This window comes from Felis catus, chromosome B4 (genome assembly GCF_018350175.1).
Source record: "Felis catus isolate Fca126 chromosome B4, F.catus_Fca126_mat1.0, whole genome shotgun sequence".
In the NCBI taxonomy this organism is placed as follows: Eukaryota; Metazoa; Chordata; class Mammalia; order Carnivora; family Felidae; genus Felis; species Felis catus.
Genome location: NC_058374.1, coordinates 2,104,933 through 2,122,749, shown reverse-complemented (window position 1 = coordinate 2,122,749; position 17,817 = coordinate 2,104,933). Strand labels below are relative to the sequence as shown.

Genomic DNA, 17,817 nt, shown 5'->3' with positions numbered 1-17,817 from the left:
GACACCCATGTCCTGTACCGTAACTATGACAAATGTACCTCTGCTTGAGGTTAGCTGAACCTTACTCCTTGATGTCATGTATCAGGTTGAGTAAATAATCTTCTATTTCCAGTTTGTTGAGAGGTTTTTTCATGAATGAGTTTTGATTTTCTCAAATGCCTTTAATGCAACTATTGAGAAAATCATGTAGATCTTCTTTAAGAGTCTATTAATATGTAGATTATATTCAGTGATTTTTCAAATGTTCAGTCAAAATTGCATTCCTCAGATAAACTAGCTCATAATATTTAGTCATTTTTAAATGTTGCCAGATTTGATGACCTATTTCTTCTTAAGGATTTTGGTGTCTATATTCATGAAAATATTGGCACGGAGTTTTCTTGTAATGTATATATGTATGATTTTGGTATCAGTAAATACTGCCCTCATTAAGTGCATTTAATAATGTTCCAAAATATGTTTCTTTCTTTTTTTTTTTAAGTTTATTTATTCTGAGAGACAGAGAAAGCACGAGTTGGGGAGGGGCAGGGAGAGAAGGTGAGGAAGAATCCCAAGCTGGCTCTGTGCTGACAGCACAGCCCGATGCGGGGCTCGATCCCACGAACTGTGAGGTCATGACCTGAGCCGGAAAGTTGGACACTTAACCGACTGAGCCACCCAGGTGCCCCAAAATGTATTTCTGGTAAACACTGTCTATTTCTTTGATCAAATCTATCAATAAAGCCCCTGAACTTATACTAGAATGTTCTTTGCAGAAGAGTTTTTAATGATGAATTTAATGTATTCAAATTACTTTCTTGAGTAGTCTTTTCTCGTTTGCTCTTTTGTCCAAACAGACATTCTCCACCTATGAATTGCTTAGACTGTATCTGGTGTAATTTTCAAATGAGTTGGACATAAACGTACTCTATTGCTGTGTGTCTACTGCTTGTCTCATTAGGTCATTATTTATTTCTACCTGCCTGTGCAGAAGCTAGCTGAGGATTTTTAGGTCCTAATCTTGCCTCAAATAATGGCATAACTGCTATACCCGTTTGTAGTGGTAGCTCTTCAGTTTATAGCATAAAACCATGAGTTGTCTCGGACGACCTTCGCATATAATGTAGGAACACTCCAACACTATACTGTAGTTTTGCCAACCCTGGTTGTCTGCTCTCACTGCCACACGCTTTGAATCTAGATCCGTTATAAACCCAACAATGCATCGCTGTTATGTTTTCATTAAAGAGTCAATGGTCATTTTAAACAATGAAAAAGATAGGGAAAACGTCTTTTAAGTTTCTCCCCACGTCTACAATTTCTGGTTCGTTTCTCCCCGCTGATAAAGTTTCCAACTTCTTTTAGCATTTCTCAGAGTGCAAGATTGCTGGCAACGTTTCTCTCAGCTTCCAGTTTTCTAACAAAGTTCTTACTTCTATTCATTTTTCTATCAGCTTTCCTGGGATATAACATACCCATAATAATAATATACCACCAGTTGAAAGTTTACAGTTTGATGAGTTTCAAAAACATATGTAGCCATGTGACCACCAGACCATCATTGTAAAGAACATTTTGGTCACCTCCAAATTTCCATCCTGCTCCTTTACAGTTAATCCCTCCCATCCCAGCTGGCCCTACCCAACCATATATCTGCTTTTTATCACCATAATATTCTACAGTACAAAATCCCATGTACCTGAAATTATACAATATGTAATCTCTTATGCCTGACCCTTTCACTTAACAGAATACTTTAGAAATTCTTCCAGGGTGTTTCATGGATTAGCAGTTTATTTCTTTTCTCCTGAATAATATTCTTTGGTATGAATATAAGTACAATTGGGGCACCTGGGTGGCTCAGTTGGTTGAGCATCTGACTTCAGGTCGGTTACGATCTCGCGGTTCATGGGTTCGAGCCCCACGTCCCACAGCTCAGAGCCTGGAGCCTACTTCAGATTCTATGTCTTCTCTCTCTGCTGCTCCCCCACTCATGCTCTGTCTCTCACTCTCTCTCTCTCAAAAATAAACATTAAAAAAAGAAATTTACAAAAATATATAACTACAATTTATCCATCCATTTACTAGTGTGACTTCTATCATTTCATTAAGGAATAAATTAATCATATGGTAAAGGTATGTTCAACTTTGAAAGAATTGGCCAAATTATATTCCAAAGTGGCTTTACTACTTTACATTCAAGCCACGGTTTATGAGATTCCCAGTTATACCTCATTCTCCCCAAAGTTTGGTGTATCTCCTGACTGGTTGCAATTGTAGAGTGTATTTAATACAATCTACAGTGATTTTAGCTGAGATTTCACAAATGACTAGTTATATTGACTGTTTTTTTTTAAGTTTATTTATTTATTTGACAGGGAAAAGGAGCACAAGCGAGGGAAGAGCAGAGAGAGGGAGAGAAAGAATCCCAAGCAGGCTCCACACTGTCAGCACAGAGCCTGACGCAGGGCTTGAACTCAGGACTGTGAGCTCACGACCTGAGCCGAAATCAAGAGTCGGGTGTTCAACCTACTGAGCCACCCAGGTGTCCCTTGATTGTTTTTTTTTTCTTTTTTAATGTTCTTCTTTGCCATGAATATATTTTATTTTCTGAACTATCTATTCAAATTTTTCCCGTTTAAACTGTCATGGTGTGTCCCTTCCTTATTGAATTGAAAGGTTCTTTATAAATTCTAGATACAAGTTCTTAATTAGATCAATGTTTTTAAAATACTATCTCTTATGCTGCGGCTTGTCGTTTCTTTTATTAAAAGTGACTTTTGAAGAACATTTTGTGTTTATTTTTAATTCTGTTGAGGTTCAGCTCATCTGTATTTCCTTTTGTGGTTTTGGCTTCTTATATCAGACCAAAAATATTTTCTTGCCTTTTCCAAGACATGACGGTATTCTCCTATGTATTACTCTGGACGTTTTATTTACTTAACTCTTACATGTAAATCCATGATCCATTTTAAATTATTTTTATCGTATGAAGTAAGGGTTGATATATATATTTATGATATATATATATTGATATATAATTATATATATATAATTATACATTATGTAATGTATTATAAATTATGTTGTATATATAATGTATTATATATTAAATATATAATATAAATACATATATGTGTGAATATATATATATATGTATAATTTTTTTCAGGACCATTTCTTGGGAGATCGTTCTTTCTCCATTGAACTAGAATGGCATTGTTATTATCAACTGGCCGTAGATGTTTGAGTCTGTATCTGGATTTCCTAATCAGTGTCCTCTAATATATACATGTTTTTATACAAAAACTGTGGTGTCTTTATTAATGAAATTTCATATTATGTCTATAAATTATACACCATCAGCTTTGGTCTTCTGCTTAAAATTGTTTGGACCATTTCTAGGTTATTTGTATTATCACACAAATTTTAGAATCAGCTTGTAAATTTCTAAGTAAAAATCTTACTGGAATTTTTTTTAAAGAAATTCTTTAAAAAAATTTTTTTAGAAATTTTTTTAAAGAAATTTTTTTAAAGAAATGGGGCTCGAACTCATGACCCTGAGATTTAGTATCAATGCTTTATGGACTGAGACAGCCAGGTGTCCCATCCCTACTGGAACTTTAATTGGAACTACTTAAATATTTCAATTTTGTGGAGAATTACACATGAACATTATTGAGTCTTCTAATCCACGAATATGGCATATTTCTAAATATACTTGGATCTTCTTGAATTTCTGTCCACAATGTTTGGTGTTTCTCAGTATGCATATATCCTACAAATTTTGCTAGAATTATCCCTAAGAATTCATATGTCAGATATTTTTGTAAATGCTTCTGGCTGCTGAATTTCAATTTCCATTTTTTTCAGAATAGATATTTTGGAATACAATTTATGTATGATATTGATCTTGTAGCCTGTAATATCACCAGGCTTGATTGTTGGCACTGGATGGTTGCATTAGTCATGGTAGTCGTAGTTGTAATGGTAGTAACAAAATCTTGGGAATTTTCCGAATTAAATTGGGTTCACTCTTTTTAAAAAATTTTTGGGGCACCTGGGTGGCTCAGTCAGTTGAATGTCCCATTTCGGCTCAGGTCATGATCTGGCAGTCTGTGGGTTCGAGCCCCACGTCAGACTCTGCGCTGACAGCTCAGGCAGGGCCTGGAGCCTGCTTCGAATTCTGTGTCTCCCTCTCTCTCTGCCCCTCCCCTGCTCATGCTCCGTCTCTCTCTCTCTCTCTCTCTCTCTCTCTCTCTGTCAAAAATAAATAAACATTAAAAATTTTTTTCCTGCCTTATTGTACTTTCTAAGGCATCTAGTACAATAAAGAACAGAATTGGTTCACCCATGAGCCTCCCTTTTCTAAAACAAATGCCATCAAATGATGGCCACGTTGGACTGTCTTTGTCCAAAACCTGACAACAATGGCCTCAGGCATTTTTTCCAGTGTCACAGGTGTCAGGAGGGGGAGGCCCCAGCCCCATGCCTGTTACCCCATTACAGCTGGGAGCCATGTCGAGAATCCCTAGCAAGTTTCAAAGGAAAGGGATACTTCACAATAGAGAAGTGAGAGCTGAGAGGATATACCTTTGTCTTGTTCCTGATCACTGTGGAAATCAATCAGTCCTTCACCACATAGTATGATATAGCTGTAGATTTTTGTTGCTGCCATGCTTTCCTTATATTTCTAGTTTTCTGAGAAGATTTTTAAAGAATGAATATTGAGTTTTGTATTAACAAACATTAGTTTTTTTCTCTACATTTTAAAAGTGGTCCAGTAACTTTTCCTTTTTTAATCTGCTCTTAGGGTGTATTAAGTTGGTTCATTTTCAAAAGTTGAAACCACCTTGCATTCATGCGATAAACGCCACTTGGTCATGATGAATTTTGCATATTGCTGGATCCTGTATGCTAGTACTTCCTTAAAAACGTTAAGTCTAGGATAAGTAAACTGTGCTCCAGCCAGACAATGGAATATTATCCAGCGCTAGAAAGAAATACGCCCTCACGCCATGAAGAGACATGGAGAAAACTTAAATACACATTATTGAGTGAAAAGAAGCCACTTTGAAAAGCCTGCATACTGTATGATCCCAACTGTGTGACATTCTGGGAAAGGCAAAACTATGGAGCAGTGAAAAGATCACTGGTGGCCAGAGATTGGGGGAAGGGGGTGGTAGGTAGAGCAGAGGACTTGGGGGGCCGTGAAACTACTCTGTGTGACATCATAATGGCGGATACACGTCACTATACACGTGTCTAGACCCATGGACTGCACAACACCAAACGTGACCACTAATGTAAACTGTGGACTCTGGGTGATGACGATGAGTCTGTGCACCAAATGTGCCACCAGGTAGGGGTGTTGGTGGTGGGGGCTTGAGGGGGGGCGTGGGGACAGGAGGTGTGCGGGAAATCTCTGTACTTTCCTCTGAATTTTACTGTGAACCTAAAACGGCTCTGAAACTATAAATCGCGTTAAAATTATCGAGTCCCTATTGATAAAGGATAATCCTCTGTGATTTCATTTTCTTGTAATGTCTTTATGGTTTAATGTCAGGTGAATGCTAGCATTATAACATGAAGGATTTGTACGAGAATTTGTATTATTTTTTTTTCTCTGGATGTTTGATAGATTTTACCCCTGAAACTGTACACCAACGTTTCCTTTGTGGGGAATATTTTAAGTAAAAATTTAATTTCTTTAATAGATGCAGGGCCATTCATGCTTTACTTTTCTTAAATGAGTTTTGGTAATTTCTTGTCTGCCAAGGAGTTTGTAGTTCATCTACTGGCAGAGAACGGTTCCCCCTTATGTTTCCTGTATTGGCTGTGGCACCTGACGTCCCTACTGCCACTCCTGATATTAGTAATTTGTTTATTCTTCCTTTCTTACTTTGTTAATTATTACAGATTCCAATTTATCAGATTCACTGATCGTTTCAAGGAACGAGGCATTGGGTTTTGTAATTTCACCATTGCTTTTATTTCAATGGGGTTGATTTCTGGTCTCATCTTTACTCTTTCTTTTTTTTTTAATTTTTTTTTCAATGTTTATTTATTTTTGGGACAGAGAGAGACAGAGCATGAACGGGAGAGGGGCAGAGAGAGAGGGAGGCACAGAATCGGAAACAGGCTCCAGGCTCCGAGCCATCAGCCCAGAGCCCGACGCGGGGCTCGAACTCCCGGACCGCGAGATCGTGACCTGGCTGAAGTCGGACGCTTAACCGACTGCGCCACCCAGGCGCCCCTACTCTTTCCTTCCCTATAATTGGTTCACATTTATTTTGTTCTTGATCTAGTTTATGAAGGTCTGTACTTTTCCCACTGACATCAGAGCTTCCTTCTTCTCTAATACAAGCATTTACGGCTATGAATTTCCCTCCCAAAACTACATTAGCAAAACACCACAGACTCTGGTTCACTATGTTTTACTTTCCTTCGGTGACACATAGGCTGCATCAGGTCACCTCCCCGTGAGCCACCGCCTGGAGGGGGGACAGGGTTGTACTGGGGGCCACGCTGCTACGTGCTGTCTTTATGGGGGCATTTCTCGTGTTTAATCTTGATGCCCCGATCTGCCATGAGATGTTGGCTTTCTCCACTCTGTCCGGGCTGAGACTGCAACAGATGCTCTGCCGACTTGACCGCTAGAATCTCCGTTTCATTGTTAACCTCAGAGCAGCCCTTCCTTCTGTGGTTTGCTCTCCCTCTGTGCACGGGACTCTACACGGCTCCTTATTCCCCGGGGTAAAGGAAGCCCCACACATTCAAGCGCCTCACCTCAAACTCTGAACTCTGCCTCTCAGCTCAGTGGGATCACAGCACTCCGCCTGGACTCCAGATTTTGTCCTGTAGTAGGAAGCTGTCCCCACACCAAGAGCCACCGTGACTGTGGCGCTCACCCATGAGCCTCCCTTTTCTAAAACAAATGCCGTCAAATGATGGCCGCGTGGGACTGTCTGTCCAAAGCCTGACAACCATGGCCTCAGGCATTTTGTCCAGTGTCACAGGTGTCAGGAGGGGGAGGCCCCAGCCCCATGCCTGTTACCCCATTACAGCTGGGAGCCACGTCGAGAATCCCTAGCAAGTTTCAAAGGAAAGGGATACTTCACAATAGAGACGCTATTTTCTCCCACTAAGTGTGATTTTCTGTATTGTGCGTGGGGGGGGGGGGGGGGGGAGCCCAAAACAAAAATGCAAAAATCTGTCACATCTGTCCCTTGTCCCTTGTCCAGCACATCTGTCCCTTGCAGCCTCACGTTCACAGTTCACTTGGAGAAGAGTCCCGGGAACACCTGGCACCGTGCACACCTCGCCGGAACACTGACAGCTCCAGAAACCATGCCAGCGCCCGTCACGGAAATGGCACATTTCAGGGACAGCTCCAGCGAGGACCATCCGCTGCCCCGCTTCCAAAATGATGACAATAAACACAGGATGGCAGCATTCGGAGGACAGGGAAGGAAAAGGCATGTGGCCCGGTGAAGCAAGCCGTGCCCACGTGACGGGGGGCGCTGGGGGACGCATCTGCTTCCCACCCCGCTCGGGGCAGCACAACCTGAAAGTCTGCAAAATCTGGGAGTGAGTGCTTTAAAAAAGCGGGTCGTAAATACCTGGTCGTACTTACAGTTATGAAAACGTGCTAACAAGTGTTACGATAAACGGCGCGTTTTACTCACAGAAATTCAGTCTTCATGTAGAGGAGGATAAAGAAAAACTTCAACTTTCAGTCAGAATTCGTACAGAATTAAAGTAAGTCCTTGTCCTCTACACAAGCCAGGCCTGAGCTTATGAATGAACCAGGGAGCCAAGGGTCATCAGGAGTCCTGCCCAGGAGGTGCTGACAGACACAGTTTTCCAGTTCTCCGTGTGGACGGCACATTTACCCAAACAAGTTCCAAGTGCAAAGAGGAGGAACGGTATTTCCCACTACATTGTAAACTAAAAGCAGCATACGTTTATTTTTGAGCAACATGCTTTAAGGAAAGAGCCTAGGGCATGGAAATCTCAAAGTAATCCAGAGCGTTTTGCTCTAAAATTCTGTCCGCAGCACGGTGTATTTCGCTTATGGTATTATCACAGCATTGACTTGCCCTGTGACCTCGCTGACGCATTTGCTCACCGGCTGGCCGTCGGCTGGGACGGTGGAAGGGACTAACCCGTGGCTTTTTCACCGTGGACCATGCTGGCCTGGTGGCAGCAGTCCACGAGCAGCAGGACGGTCAAGTCTCCCTGCGGAGGCACCTTCCCAGGCTGTGTTTGCACCAAATGTGCCATTGAGTATCCCTGGGACTGACCGAGACCCGACTGCACCCGGGTCATACCACCCACAGTCCGTACGGACCCATCCGCGCCCCTCCCTATTGTGAATCGACTCCTGTGGACCAAGGCCGCATGTCCCCACTACCACGGCGTCAAGCTCCCAGTCCGGGGTCTCATCATCTACCTGGTGCCCACATGCAGCTTCTTGGAGGCCAACCCCTCCTGATTTAGAGACCTAGGATCTAAAAGATTAGCTCCCTGTCCTTCACCCCTGTGTGACATTCCTGGAAACGGTCAGACGTGGGGACAGGGTTCTTGCCACAGACATCCCCACCGGAGCAGAGGAACGGGGACGTGCCGTAGCTCCTGGTCCACGACGACTCTGAAATCCCTGCCACGCCACGGTCAGCGGGGCTGGCCCGGGGGACCCGCAAGTCCGGCGTCCCTCAGGAAGCCCCAGCTCCGGGTCCCCTCCTGCTCTTCCGAGGGCCTCTCTGGGCCGGCCTGCCGCTCGCTCTGGTCCTTGGCGTCGCCCAGGGGCTCTTATAACCACCCTTCAGGAAGACAGCCTTCCTTTTCCACGGGAACCGGAGGGTGTGCCGATGACAGGCCTTCTCGCCTGGCTTCCCGCTTGTAGAAAACGGGGCCCTCTCCGGTCCGAGCGGGTGTCGCATTCTCGTGCCCAGCGCTCCTAAGACCGCGCGCCGTCTTTGCATTTTACAGCTCCGTCCGTCCAGTCAACGAAAGCCGCGTCCTCGGGGGCCTGCGGGACCTCTCTTTCTCCGGCTGTCTTGCAGCTCTTTCTGGTGGCGCTCTGTCGCCCCGTGTGGACCCGCGGGCCTGCTCCCCCCTGCACGAAGGGTCCCGCGGCACCCCCTCACCCCCAGGTGTCACATCACCTCACGAACCCTCTGCCAGCTCTGGAGCCTGGGCACGAGAGCTTGTCTCACCCTCTAAGCCAGCGGGTCCTGGCGTTCCACACCCCCCAAGCCCACGTGAAGACTGAACAACTCGCCCCTTCTTCTCTTCTTTCCATCCCACTCCTGCGGCGTCCCCTCACAGACGGCTGAAGAGCCAGGGGGGCGGCCAGCGTGGGAAACCCCCCGGCAACCCCCCGAGACCTGGTTTGCCACGTCACCCTGGCAGCCCCCCAAGTGCGCCTGTGCGTTTTCTACCAGTCAGGTTACCAGAGGCGTCGCCCCCGCCGCTGTCGTCGCCTCTACAAGACCCAGGCCACCACGGCCCCCTCTCCGCAGAGCACTTTTACACCCAGCCTCCACCAGTCGTCCGCCCTTTGTTCTTCCAGCCTGTGTCCCCAGCCCCCGCTCACTGCCTTGTCCCAAAGCCAACGTCACACGTTTCGGTTTTTTGCCGTTGCTTTGTCCATCATCTTACTTCCAGGAACCTGTTTCTCCATCAGGTTGCTTTTGCTTTTCGCCTTGAAACGGGGTGGTTTAGCACAACTATGAATTCAACTTGGCCTGAGCTCGGCTGGACCCCGCTTCTCTGCGGCGGTCATTGATGCGTCCGTGGGCAACCTGGGAGTCAGCCAGGCCTGGCTGGCCGAGGGACATGCCGACCGGCGGGCCTACCTCCGCCCCGTGTGGCACCTCGTTCTCAGCAGAACAGCCTCTCCCACACGGAGGAAGAGCTTTAAGGAGACGCCGGGCGCCTGGTGAGGGCCGGCCCGGAACTCCGCACGACTCCTGCCCCACATCTGACGGGTCACCGCAAGTCAAAGACCAGCCTGGCTCACAGCTGGTGGAAGAGACCCTTCTTCTGATGGCAAGGGTGGCAAAGCTTGGTCCACTCGTGTGCACTACAGACTGAACCCAGGACTTGGTTTTGGTGGGAACTATGCGAGTAAGAGAAGGAAATGGGACAAAAACAAGAAAACCGCTTGGTCGGTGCGTGTTCGAATTCCGCCAAGAAACACTCCGGGAAAGCCACCACCATATCTTTCTGCGTGTTTTTTAACACTTAGCTTTTCTCCGCTCTTTCTCCCTACTTCTCCGCCCCCACCCACGACACAGCTCATCACAATCTCAAAGAATTGACATGGCCAACGTGTAGGGGAGAATCGAGATCTGAAGCAACTTGTTTCTTCCACCGTAAGCCATAGGAAAAAAATTCCAACTTTGCCGTCCATAGAATATTATCACGGCTTGGGGCACAGACGCTTTTGTTTAAAAATGACATGTGTCCAAACAGTGAAATACTTTGAAATGTCATAAAACTCACAGCAACATTTACACTTCAGTTGAAAATCAAAACAAATTCCTGGCTGGAACAAATTTCTGTGTGATGCGTGTGTTTTTCCCCAAAGTCAACTTCTGTGGGATAGTAAGGTTGATATGCTGACCTCTGTTTGAATGAAGCGATTAAGGAGTTGTCGCCCGGCAACAGAGTCGGCATGTTTGATGTTTGGTTCAGGGAGGTTCACATCTGGATATATTTTTAAGAGGTCCTCTGATTCGGGTAAAAATAATAGTTTGCTCTTACATGGTTTGTCTCTGATGGCTGTCAAAATTATAAGAACAAATGGTACAGGTTGGGCTTGAAAATAATAGCTGCCTTTGGGACACGTGAAGCTTCTGGACCCATCTCATAAATCCCAGTGGAAACGGGTCCCTCGGGACGGTGGTTGACGGGTTTGAATCTGTTGTGTGCTTCATTTCCCTTGTCCGTCTTTCACGTGTTCATCCTCTTTGTATTACGTTTCCTGTTTCTACACCGAGTTCTACACCAAGTTGGAGTTCTGCTCCAACTCAGGCTCGTCAGGCAAAAACGATGTTTGACTCTGAATACCTATCTGGTCTGCTCCTGACGTTGTTAAATGCAACGAAAACCCGTCCCCTTCATACTGATCTCTTGCGTACCGTCGTGGGAATATAATGTTTGTGACTCATCAGGTAGCAAAGTGGTCTAGCTTTTAAACATGCGGCACTTTAAGACTTTGACAGCTAAAACCGTAAAATACAATGAAGCAATATGTTTCTTGTTTACATTTATGGCACTCAAAATGTGCCGGTTTAGGGCCATAAAAAGAAGAAAAAAAGTGGTATAATTACATTCATCGTGACAGAAAATTTAAAAAAAGTAAAGCTTCTCCACGTGAATTGTCGTGCACGAATTTGCGGAGTCTTTTCCTTATTAACTCATTTGGTTTTTATGCAGCAAACAACTCACGGCTTAAACACCACGCTAATGTCTTGCTCAAGTACTAGGAACACAAGATTAACTAAATTGCTAACAATAAAGTAAAGAAAAAGAATGTGAATGCTGGAAGCCATGCTTAAAAAATAAAAATTAACAGAAGGGCACAAAATTGAGGGAAGTAAGAAGACTGAATCCCATTTTAACTTAAGAGACTCCGCCTGAGCAATTTTTATCTTTCTTCTATCTACACACAATGCCTCTGAATCAACTGGGCAAAGCCAGCATTCCGAGCTCCCACCCCGTCCCCACGGTCCTATGACGCTTGCCCGGATGACTTCATTCTCCTCTACAGCCTGCCTTTGATCATTCGCCGTCAGGATGCTCTGCCCAGAGATAGGTTCTGGAAGGAGAGCTGCGTACCTCTAACTGGCCTTCCAAGGTGCCGGATCACAGCCCGTCTCATTACCGCCACACTCCACATGCCGGTCTCACTAGACACAGCACGGAGTACCAATAATCCACATCATTAGGGCTCTGAAGTCAAATTGCTTCCATTAAAAGGCAAATGTCATGATAATGTTCTCGCAAATCTATTAGAAAATAGATCTTAAAGCGTTTTATTGTTGTTATCGGTAGTCCTTTATTTTCAAAACAGATTAGTATTTATTTTCTTTGTAACAGATGCTGTAGTTTCAGGAACTTACATTGACATTTAAATATCCATATCTTATTCTGTAGGGAAAATTCAGACTCTCCATCAGTGTAACGTAATGTTATGTCTTTCCAGGAATGAAGACGTGTGTTGTTAGACAATCACAGTTTCACTGGACCGTTCTCTAAGTTGTTCGTGTATGTATTTCAAGCATTCTCTTCAGAAAAAAAATGTGCACCAAAGAATGGTAACCAACTGGGGTGGCTGGGTGGCTCAGTCAGTTGAGTGTCCAGCTCTTGTTTTCGGCTCAGGTCATGATCCCAGGGTTATGGGATCGAGCCCCGCATTGGGCTCCACACTGAGCATGGAGTCTGCCTGGGATTCTCCCTCTCTTTCCCTCTGCCCCTTCCCCCCACCTTCTTTCTTTCTAAAAATAAATTTTAGGGGTGCCTGGGTGGCTCAGTTAGTTAAGCATCTGACTTCCGCTGAGGTCATGACCTCATAATTCATGAGTTTGAGCCCCGTGTCGGGCTCTGTGCTGACAGCCCAGAGCCTGGCACCTGCTTCAAATTCTATGTCTCCCTCTCTCTCTTCCCCTCCCCTGCTCGTACACTGTCTCCTTTTCTCTCTGCCCCCCACCACTGCTTGCACTCTGTCTCTCTCTCCTTCAAAAATAAACATTAAAAAATTTTTAAACAAACTTTAAAAAAGAATAACAATCAACTGACATCACTATAATTCATGTGAAAATTGCCAGAAATATGACATATTACAGGAGCCCAAATAAGTCAGAAGTAATCAAATTTAAAATAATTGCATAGAATTCATCAAGGGAATGTGAAATTTTAAAAAACAATGCAGTTTACGAAGCTCACAGTTGCCTCTTTGCAAGTTGTCCTGGTTGTTCGGGCTGGAGGAAGGTTGGCTGAACTACACACACTGATCTCTCACGGTTCTGGAGGCTGGAGGCTGGAGCCTCGATGCCAGCTCTGTTGGGTTCTGGTGAAGACTCCTCCCAGGTTTGCAGGCGACTGCTTTCTTGCTGTGTCCCCGCACATAAGGGAGAAAGAAACTGTATCCCCTCCTCTCATAAGGGCGCTGACCCCCAAATCAGGGCCCCACCCTCATGAACTCATCTAAATCCAATTACCTCCCAAAGACCCCATCTCCAAATGCCATCACACTGGAAGATAGGGCTTCCAAATATGAATCTGGGGGAGAAGCAGTAAAATTCATCCCATGACACAAGTTTTAAAAAATAAGCAATTCAATATGTCAAGATGTCAGTTCTTCCCAACTCGATCTATAGATTCAATGCAATCGCAATCAAAATCCTAGCAAGTTACTGTATGGATATTGACATAAGGATTCTAAAGTTTAAATGGAAAGGCAAAGGACCCAGAATAGCCAGCGCAATATGGAGGAAGCAGAACAAAGTCAGAGGACTCACACTGCCTGACTTCAAGAGGTATTGTAAGACTACAGTAATTATGATAGTGTGGTACAGGCAAAAGAATAGACTAACAGATCAATGGAACAGAATGGAGAAGCTAGAAATAGACCCAGATAATTATAGCCAATTGATCTTTGACAAAGGAGCAAAGGCAATTCAAGTGGAACAAAGATAGTTTTTTCAACAAGTGGTGCTAGACCAGATGGATATTCACATGCAAAAAAAAAAAAAAAAAAAAAAAGAGTCTAGACACTGACCCTACATCTTTTTCAAAAATTGATTCGAAACGGATTGTCGATCTAAATGTAAAATGCAGAACTATAAAAGTGCTAGAAAATAACACAGGAGAAAACCCAGGTACTTTGGGTATGGCAATGATTTTTTTGTAGATGACATTGAAATTTCAATCATGGAAGACATAATTGACACAGTAGGATTTATTAAAGTTAGACTCTTCTGCTCTACAATAATAATATTAGGAAGAGAAAAAGAAAAGCCAAAGACTGAAAAAGAAATTGCAAAGGACACATTTGATAAAGGATTGGTATCAAAAATACACACACACACACACACACACACACACACACACACACACAAACCTCTTAAAATCCAACAGTAAGAAAAAAAAAATTAAGAAATGGGCAAAGAAAATGAACAGACACATCACCAGAAATACATGGGAGGTAAATAAGGGTCTGAGAAAGTGCTCGACACAACCTGTCATCAGGGAATCACAAGTTAAGTCAATAATGCGACACCGCTCCGTACGTTGTAGAATAGCTAAAATCCAAAACCCTGACAACACCAAGTGCTGGCAAGGATGTCGAGCAGCAGGAACTCTCACTCACTGCTAGTGGGAATGCAAGACGGTGCAGCCACTTTGGAAGACAGCTTGTTAGTTTTGTCTACACACATCTTAAAAAGTGTTTTCTTATAAAACTCTTACTATATACATCAGGGGTCTTGCTCCTTGGTACTTACCCAGTGAATTGAAAACACAGTCACACAAAATTCTGCACAAAGATGTTTATGGCAGCTTTGTTTATAATGGTCAAAATTTGGAAGCCACCAAGACATCCTTCAGTAGGTGATGGATGGACAATGGAATAGTCTTCAGCGCCAAAAATAAATGAGCTCTCAAGCCATGAAGAGACACGAAGGAACCTTGAATGCGTATGACTAAGTGAAAAGAAGCCAATCTGAAAACTCTCCACACTGTGTCATTCCAAATCTATGACACTCTGAACAAGGCAAAGCTGTAGAGACGGTAAAAAGTTCAGGGATTGCAGGGGCTGGAGGGAGGGATGAATAGGCATAGCAGAGGGGTTTAGGGCAGGGAACATACTCTAATACTGCAGTGATGGAGTAATGTCACTATACATTTGTCCAAACCCATAGAATGTGCGAGCCAGAGCGAACCCTCATGTCAGCGAGGGGCTTTAGTCGATACTATTGTATGAATATTGGCTGAACACGTGTAACACCACAGTGAAAAATGTTAGAAGGGAAAACTCGGGGCCATAAATGGTATGTGGCTTCTTTAACTGAACAATGCTGTCTGTCTCCCATGTCTACAGTCTTCAAGCCACCAAATTCTCCCTGGGAACCCGCCCCCCCCCCCCCGGCTCCACTGGAACCCTGATCTTCAGAAGGATCCAACTGTAGGTGTGTGTTGGGCTGGGCTGGCCTCAGCCTCCTGGAGCTCCCAGGCCTCTGCAAAGTGGTGGCCTCCTGGCACCCAAGCACCCTGTCGCCCGTCCCTGCCTCAGTCGAGAGCCTCCGGCTTCACTGTGTCTGAGTTCAGGGGGTGGTCTGCGGCTCTCACACTCTGCATTCCCCCTGAAACCCATTTGGCCTGAACCACACCTGTGTTGGGTTCTGTGATTATTTAATGGTATATTCTCCATTAACTCATCTCTGTCATGAAGTTCAAGGTCAACTCCTCCCGAAGTTTTAGTCAAACCAAAGGGTTGAAGGATTCCCCCTGGCTCTTTAGTTCCGTGAGCACAGAGCCACTGCCCCTCCCCCAGAACGCTTAAGACTGGTGGGGATGCTGGGATCCCAACATGGGGAGCATGTCCCCGGGGCCCAGGCAGGTCACCTGGACTCCGAAAGCCCCAAAGATGCCCCTCACACCCGCATCTGCGCTGGGTGTCCGCTCAGGCTCTGTGCTGCTCCGGCCCTGTAGATCTGGCCCGAACAGAGGGGAGGGAAGGAAAACAAACCCTGTGACTCCTCATGGCCTGAACAAAGCTCGCGGCAGTGTCCCGCTAGGAGACGTCACGTTGGTCGGACATGGCCACTTAAGCACCTGACAAATCACTCCATCAGGCGGGCCACCCCCTCTGCCCACGTCCCCTGGACGCAGCGACGTGAAACGGTCTGCGGGTCGGGAAGGCAGCTCGTTACATTAATACACGGGCAGCGGCTGTTGGCACGTCGCAGGGCTCTACCCGCCGAGGCGGGGCCGGATTACCTCTTCGAGGGACTCGGTGCGGCTAGAGCCAGAGGTAAAGGGGATTATCATTAGAAACGATTTCCTTCCTAACGGCGACGGTGGTGACCTTCCACTTAGATAGCTCCACTCAGCCGGAGTGGCCGCCAGCTTATTATGCACTTAAAATAATGCACCTTATCAATCACTACAATGTCGCGGCTCCCAGGAGGGAAAAGTGCTGTTGCATGACAGGGTGAGGGCGCCAACAGCCGCTGGACACAGCACGCGAGGGAGGGCGAGGACGACACTCGTTTCTGAGGAAGGCTTTTTTTCTTTTGAGTAATGTGGTTTTGGTCTGTTTGCTTTACGCATAGTTAACCGTCCCTACTCAGGTTTAGACGTGTTGATGATTTCCCTGCCTTCCTAAGAATTCCAAATACAGACCTCAGTTTACAGCTCCACGAAGAAACAGGTTAGTCTTCTGAAAACCGTATCAGTTCTCCCTAAAATCTACTCTTCTGCTGCCCACATTTCTTAAGGAAATACATTTCGGGGAAGCCTCCTGCTCAGCCACAACAATTTAGAAAGTAAATGAAGTAAAATTCTGCACAGTCAGGGTTCAGCCATTTGTGCCACCATTCCTTCGCCCGTCTGGAAGAAGCCTGCGTGAAGAACCTCCGATACCTGTGATTTAAATGGATGTGAGGATCATTCTGTCACAGTGAATCAAATCATACAAATCGGAGCGTGGGTGGGTTTCATCATTTGCCGCGACCACCAGCGGAGCGGACAGATCATCGGAGCCTTGGAGACTTGAGATGGACACTCTCTTTCTCTTTCATGCTTTCTGTCTCTCCGTCTTCCGGCTTGCCCTCTCTCTCTCTTTCCACACCCGTACGGGCAGCTTTAATCATTGTAAGTTAGGCAAGAGAGGCCACACTTAAGAACTCCCCTCTTCGGGGTCAGCAGCAGCAGCAGCAGCAGCAGACGTGATGCCGTGCGGGGCTCAGGTGCACCCGAGCCGTCCGGTTCCTTCATTACTTACCCTGCTCGTCGACAGCGTGCTCCAAAGTGCATCTGGCTTCTGAGCTGTAAATCATGAACGGGAATAATATCAAGGCTGAACAGGAAGAACAAATTGAGATCAATCCTACAGGAGAGTACAGACCAATAACACCGGCCGTCTCTACGGAGGATTGGAATGAGCTTTTATCACAGGCGATGGTCGGCGACGTTATGACAAAGCAATTTCCACCCTAACCCGAGGGCACGGTCCCCGTGGGAAGGGACCCAGGTCTATTGCATTTACATGCGGGTCAAACAGCCAATTGATTTTTAACTGTCCATTTTATTGTTTGTCAATAAAAAGGAGAGGAAATCCAATTTTAGGGGATTGGTCCCCAAAGGCAGGCTATTCAGAACATAAATATCTCCTGTTAGCCTCAGTGATGCATCTTTAGAAGGTGCCTCCCAGCCGGGCAAAACGCAGGCCGTCCCTGTTGTGGCGACGTTTGCCAGGCCTGGAAGGGGGCTGAAGATGAGTTTGTTGGGGACCTTCTTTCCTGCTGGCAATGTCAGTTGGTTCGCTCTCTGGGGGCAAGAGAGTGACACATTTCAACTCGTCAGCCATTTGTACTGAGCATGAGCTGCTCTCCTCGGGTGAGCGTGTACCTTCCGGCCACCTCGGGGAGACAACGACACGCCATCGGCGCGGGTTGCGCGTCTCCATACCTACGGCGTGGTTCTCGGTGTGGAGACCGATGCCTCAGGGTCGCCTGGAGACACTTGCTGTGGCTGCAGAATCCTGAGCGTAGAGAGACACGCATACCACGGTCTGATAACCGTGTTTGCTCTTTGATATAAAAT

At 45.5% G+C, this 17,817-nt stretch overlaps 1 long non-coding RNA gene across 1 annotated transcript; it reads left to right on the top strand.

Moving 5' to 3' along the window:
* The first annotated feature begins 5,242 nt into the window (after positions 1 to 5,242).
* LOC123386412 lies at positions 5,243 to 11,514 on the top strand. Its single transcript, XR_006600210.1, has 2 exons — positions 5,243 to 5,341; positions 7,224 to 11,514. It is a non-coding gene; the product is annotated as an uncharacterized LOC123386412 (long non-coding RNA).
* The last annotated feature ends 6,303 nt before the right edge of the window (positions 11,515 to 17,817 follow it).